The following is a 6,184-nucleotide window of genomic DNA, read 5'->3' on the forward strand; positions in this document are numbered from 1 at the left end:
ATAACGAGATTTCTTTTCTAATATTTATAAACATTTTTTAATTTCTTTTTCACCTTTTGAATTATTTTCTCTACTCATAAACAAATTAACTTCTTCTAAAACATCTAATCCCAAAATTTTTATGAATACATTTTATTTTTTTTAACTCATTTAATAACGTGTTAGATTTATATTTTAATAGTCTAATTCTTGTTCTTCCCCCTGTTAAATTATTTGCTCGTCTAATGAATAAATAATGTTCTGCCAAATCATTGTCATTATCACTAAATTTTTCATATATTTTGCCAATAAAAATAATAATCTTTGGTTACTAAAAGAATTGTTTGTTATTATCATATAGGATGGAGCATTTTAGTTTTGTACAATGAACTCGTAAATTTTTTTCAATATATTCCCTTTTGGCATTAGTTTTTTTAAAGTATGTATGATTTAATAATTNGTCAATTTCTATTCCTTTTTTTTTTTTTTATAGTGGAGCTAAGAAAAATGTGGACTTAGATCTCAATATGGAGCATATTTTTAAGAAAGTGGAGGTAATTATTTCTATTTTTGATACAATTCAACAAATTTTTAAATATGTTAATTTTTTAAGGATTTGTTCACACATAAAAAGATAGTTAGTGAATTAGAAATCATCCACTTAGATAGTTCTATTTCTTCGTTGATGGTGATATTTCAGAGAAGTAATATGTTATTGACTATTTTTTTATTAATTATTTAATATTGAGTCTTTATATCGATATCACATTTCAATTTTAAGAATATGTCAAAAAATTTTATTTTTATTTATTAAAATCACATATCAAAGATCTTCAAATAACAATAATCATATAAGTATTAATAATAATAAATGTTATACACAAGAAACTAAAATAAAACTCAGATACAACATCTATCCTTCTGTATAGAATAAAAACTTAAGCAACAAGAGCAATGGGACTCTATGAAAGCAATTGGAATTATAAATAAAGTCTACTATTTGTCTGCAGCTTCATATTGAGCCTTCGAACCTGTGTCACTGAAATAGTAAAAATTTTTGGGGTGAGAACTAAACCACACGTTCTTAGTAGGGAATGATAATGTCGTAAAAGTAATGAATAAAATACAAATAATTAACTTTATACAATAAAACATTTTTTTATCAAATTCTTGAAAATTACTTTTAGTTTTACTTTAGATAATTAATTACTTTTCTTTAAATTTCTAAAACTCAAAATAGATTTCAATCACAAAATTAGTAATATTATATATTTTTCATCTACATAATTAGTTCTCAATCACAACATCAGTTCTTAGTCACCTCAATATACAAACTAATAGCACAAGTAAGAGACCAAAGTTAACACACAAACAAGTCACAATAAGACAAATAACACAATCACAGAGAAATAAAACAAGCAAACAAAAGTAAATGCAAATGCGCAAATATTATGTTGCATGTTTGTCCTAAGCAGGTTATAACGACCCAATTCCTAGTACGTCATGATCATACCAGAAACGAGTGTCACCAACTTGCTTATCCAAAACTTTAACTATTTACTACTAAGCCTGTAATCGAATTAACGCACTATCAAATATTTGGAGAGAAAATTTTATTTTATAAAAAGATTTGTGAGGATAGCTAATTAAACATACACAAGCCATAATAGGGAATCAAATAAAACATACACAAGGCCAACTTTATATATGAACATAACATATAACATAGATCATACATACATATAAAGGTACTGTTATATATATATATATATAACACTCATAAGTTAGCAAATAACTCTTCACATCTTGCTACTATGTAAAAAATCAACACTCCGAGCCCTGGTCTATATAGAAAACGCCCTGGTCTATATAGGAAACCCCTAAGCTGGTGCCTAAAACTAGCCTAGTCAATTATGTACACCCTATTCTCTCTGTAAATCTAATCAAAAGTGAGAGACTAATACAAAAGCTAGGCTAACACAAAAGAACTACCAAAAGGGCACATTCTCAGCTCCCAGGCATCATCTATCATTGTCAGAGGAGATCACAGTCACGTCAGAACACTCCTCAAGCTCCTCGTCCTCATCATCAGATATCTCGATAATCTCTGGAAGGGCACTGACACTCGTGCTACTAGTCTGACTAACACTCGTGGTCCACTAATAGAGGCAGAAAGCAGCTCCTTAAAAGATGGCTCGGAAGAAGATACTGAGATCTGCTCTACTGGAATATGCTCCTCCATGGGATCAGGCTCAGGGTCCACCTGATCCGCAGGCTGATCGGGATGCTGATGAGGCACTAGCCCGTCATGGAACGGGTGAAATAGAGCATCCGGGTGAAGCCACTACAACGGAAAGTTGTAGGGCATATCAGGGTTAAACTGTGGAGTGTTAATCGGATGACTGAAGGGGTGATCACACAGAATGTACGTTGATGCGTATTTTCGGAAAAACGAAAAACGAATTCCAAATACACAAAACTAACCGGTAAGTGCACCGGGTCGTATCAAGTAATAAAACTCACGGGAGTGAGGTCGATCCCACAGGGATTGAAGGATTGAGCAATTTTAGTTTAGTGGTTGATTTAGTCAAGCGAATCAAAAGTTGATTTGAGTGGTTTGTATTCGACAGAATTTAAATTGCATGAAATTAAAAGGGAGAAGGGTAGATTGCAGAAAATTAAAGAGCAAAGAAAGTAAATAAGCTGAATCTTAAAGAACAAGTAATGTAAATTTCAGAAACTTAGATTGCAAGAAATATAAATTGCAGAATCTTAAAGTGCAAGAAATGTAAATGGCTTGAATTGTAAAGGGAATTGGGAATTGGATTTGCAGAAATTAAACAAGGAACAATAAATTGCAACAAACAGGAATGTCGAAGATGGATTCAATTGAACCGGATCTTGACAAAAATGGAAATCAGCTTGGTGTAGCAACGAAACAGGGAAATTGAAATTTAAAGCTGTAGATCTCAGGACCTAAGAGACTAGATAACCAAGTCTAGATCCCACTGCCTTCCTAGATCCAGCAAGAACAATTGCAAGGGAAATGTAAATTGTAGAGAGAATAGAAGAAGAAGCAATGAACAGAAATTGAATTTTGATTATGCAGAAAATTAAACAAGATCCAAAGGTGAGATTGAAACAGAAGTTCTTCAATTCTCCACCTAAGATCCCAAGCAAAAAAAGTAAAGAGTGCTCAACAAGAACCAGGAAGAAGAGAGATCAATTCTCCTCCCCAATTCTCTAGAATTCTAAAACAGCCAAACAAAAATGTAAAGTGAGTTCTCTACTGTAAGTGTTATGAAAATTTTAAAAGGAAGCTCCCTAAAAACTTAAATCCTAAGCTATTTATACACTTTCTTCAAATGGTCTTCAAGCCTTCAATTGGGCCTTTGTTCTTGATGGAATTGGGTTGATAAAGGCCTTGGTTGATTGCTCTTGGAGTTGGAGAAAGATCCATTGTGAACCGGGTTGAAAAACATAAAAGCTTGAGTAAAAGTTTGAGTAAAAGTTTGAGGTCAAACTTTTGCTCAAGCTTTTTATACCAGCTACCCCATTCTTGCTGCTACCAACGTTTGAGCCAAAGTTTGGGGTCAAACTTTTGCTCAAACATTGGCCCCCTTGTAAATGTGTGTTGTGCCAACGTTTGAGCAAAAGTTTGACCTCAAACGTTGGCGCAAGCTTTTTCCTCCAGGGTGTGCAAGAGTGGCGCCAACGTTTGAGCAAAAGTTTGAGCTCAAACGTTGGCGCAAGCTTTTTCCTCCAGGGTATTGATTTTGTGATGCCAACGTTTGCCAAAAAGTTTGAGGCAAACGTTGGCTCAAGCTTTTCTCCCAAAAATCAAAGGAAACATGGAAATCTACCCAATTGGCTTGCTTATGGCTCAAGAAAGTGCATAAATCAAGTGAAAACAAAAGAAAAAGGCTAGTGAAACTAGGCTAAGATGACTTGTCATCACACGTACGAGTCCTAATCTCCGCACCTACTACATAAAACCTATGCTGTACAATATCCTCATATATATAGAGAGGGTCCATCTATAAGAACGAGGGGAGGGGGTTCTTAGTAGGGTCGGGGGTAGTTAGTCAAGTCAGGATTATCACAGTTCAAGTAATTCACAATGAAATATACAAGTGTCACAGAGAAGTATCTAATTACCACAATTCAAAATAACATTAAGGAATGCATAAACACAAGATGACAATCACAAACAAATTTACCGTATCAAGTAAAATGCAAATGCACAACAAGGATGATGCATGTCTAGCCCTATTGCAGGTAATGAACTCATTTGTCGGTTTTAACCCGCACCCGATGCAATCTGACTCGCAAGTAAGATAAGGCATTCCAGCAACATAACCTCTGCAAGTTACCACATCTTGCAGGCGCTGATTCTCCAGCTGAAGTATGTCGAATATGACCTCTGCAAGTACTTGCAGGTGCTGATTCTCCAGCTGAAGCATGTGCCCCTTTCTCCTGGAAGCCATTCCATATACACAGGCATCCCCGTACAATCATTCATACATAAAGCCCACGACTTAACATGTTCGCATCAACACTATAACTATTTACTTTCTATCATTCTTTCGTGACCTTTTTATCATTTCATAATCACACGTGCCGATTTATCTTCTCCTTTTCTTCAAAACCAATCCCTCTTTCATCCTTAAAACTAATTCTTTATTTTTTAAGATATTACAAAATGAAATCATTCAACAAAAATTCAATTACTTTTAAGGTTCACTAAGACTCCTCCAAATAAAATCCTTGAGTCAAATTCAAAACATAAGCCCTTTTCATTTTTAAATCAAACTGAAACATAATGCTTTTCTTAAATAATTTAAAATCCTAAAATAATTCTTTTCTAAATAAATCGAACTCAGAATATATACTTTTCTTAAATGAATTAAATCTGACATATAACTATTTTCTGAATAAATCGGAAATCAAATAATGCAATTTCTCAAATCCAATATTTATCTTCTAAATAAAATTTCAAATAAATTCTTAAGGGTTATAACAAAATTTCGGCAGTATCTCCCCTAAAACCCGAACTCTGTCACCCTTTTGGGGTTCCATTCAAACCATTTTCCACACTCTTTTCAAATCATTTCAAATAAATCAAACTAGACAAATTTCAACATTTTTAAATTATTCTATCGTAATCCAGAAATCAAATTCATCAGAATAACTCAGTTCCTGGCTGCACTAAAACCCTCTGAACCTTAAACTTATCACAAATATCAATATATCACAAAATTCAATATGAATTCAATCAACAAGTAATCACGACATTAATTCACTTGTCCAATACTAATTTAACCGGTGAAAATTTACCAAAACCCTACCTTCATACGAAATCAAAATACTTGAAGCTCTGGAGAAGCCTTTTGACTGAGCCATCGAAGAAGAAAATGTCTAAAATCATCTATGCCTCCTAAGACTCCATTTGTCCGAACTCAAGGGGTACGGGAGCTACGTCACCGTCGACTTCCACGGATTAAAAGTGACGCTAACACGTAGAAGAAGAGGATACAAACACTCTTACCGAATTAGATTTTTTATTGGAGTTATGGATCATAAGAAATCAAGGAAGGAAATTTAATGGGGTCACGGGTCTTCAATGGGAGCTTCTGGTTTCTTTCTCTCTTTTCTTTCTTGCATGCAATTCGGTTATGAATGGATGAAGGATACGAGAAGGTAATTTTCTTTTAGTGGGGTATGATGTGGCAATGAAAAAGGATTAAGTGTCATCGCCTAATGTCATTTGGTTTCATGATACAAATCTCTCTCTTTTCTTTCTTATATGCTCGATGATGATGTTATCAAATGGCTAAGGAAGATTCTGAATTAAGGAAAGGTGATTTAGCCAGGGTAAAAGGGCAAGTGTCAAATTTCGGTGTAATCAAGTTGGTAGTTCAAGTTATAAATATTTTAAACGAATAATTATAAAAACTAAATATATTATTACACAAGTAATAATATATATATATATATATATATATATATATATATATATATATATATATATAAGGATAATTATATACGAGTTACTAATATAAATGATATTAGTAACTTGATGGAAAAGATATATGATAGAGCATTGACGAATCCAAGCTCATCAAGAAATACCAATAAATCACTTTATCGGTGAATATCGAACTTGATAATAATAGTAATAATATTATCCAAGCTCTATTATAAT

Source organism: Arachis ipaensis, chromosome B05 (assembly GCF_000816755.2).
Source record: "Arachis ipaensis cultivar K30076 chromosome B05, Araip1.1, whole genome shotgun sequence".
Classification (NCBI taxonomy): Eukaryota; Viridiplantae; Streptophyta; class Magnoliopsida; order Fabales; family Fabaceae; genus Arachis; species Arachis ipaensis.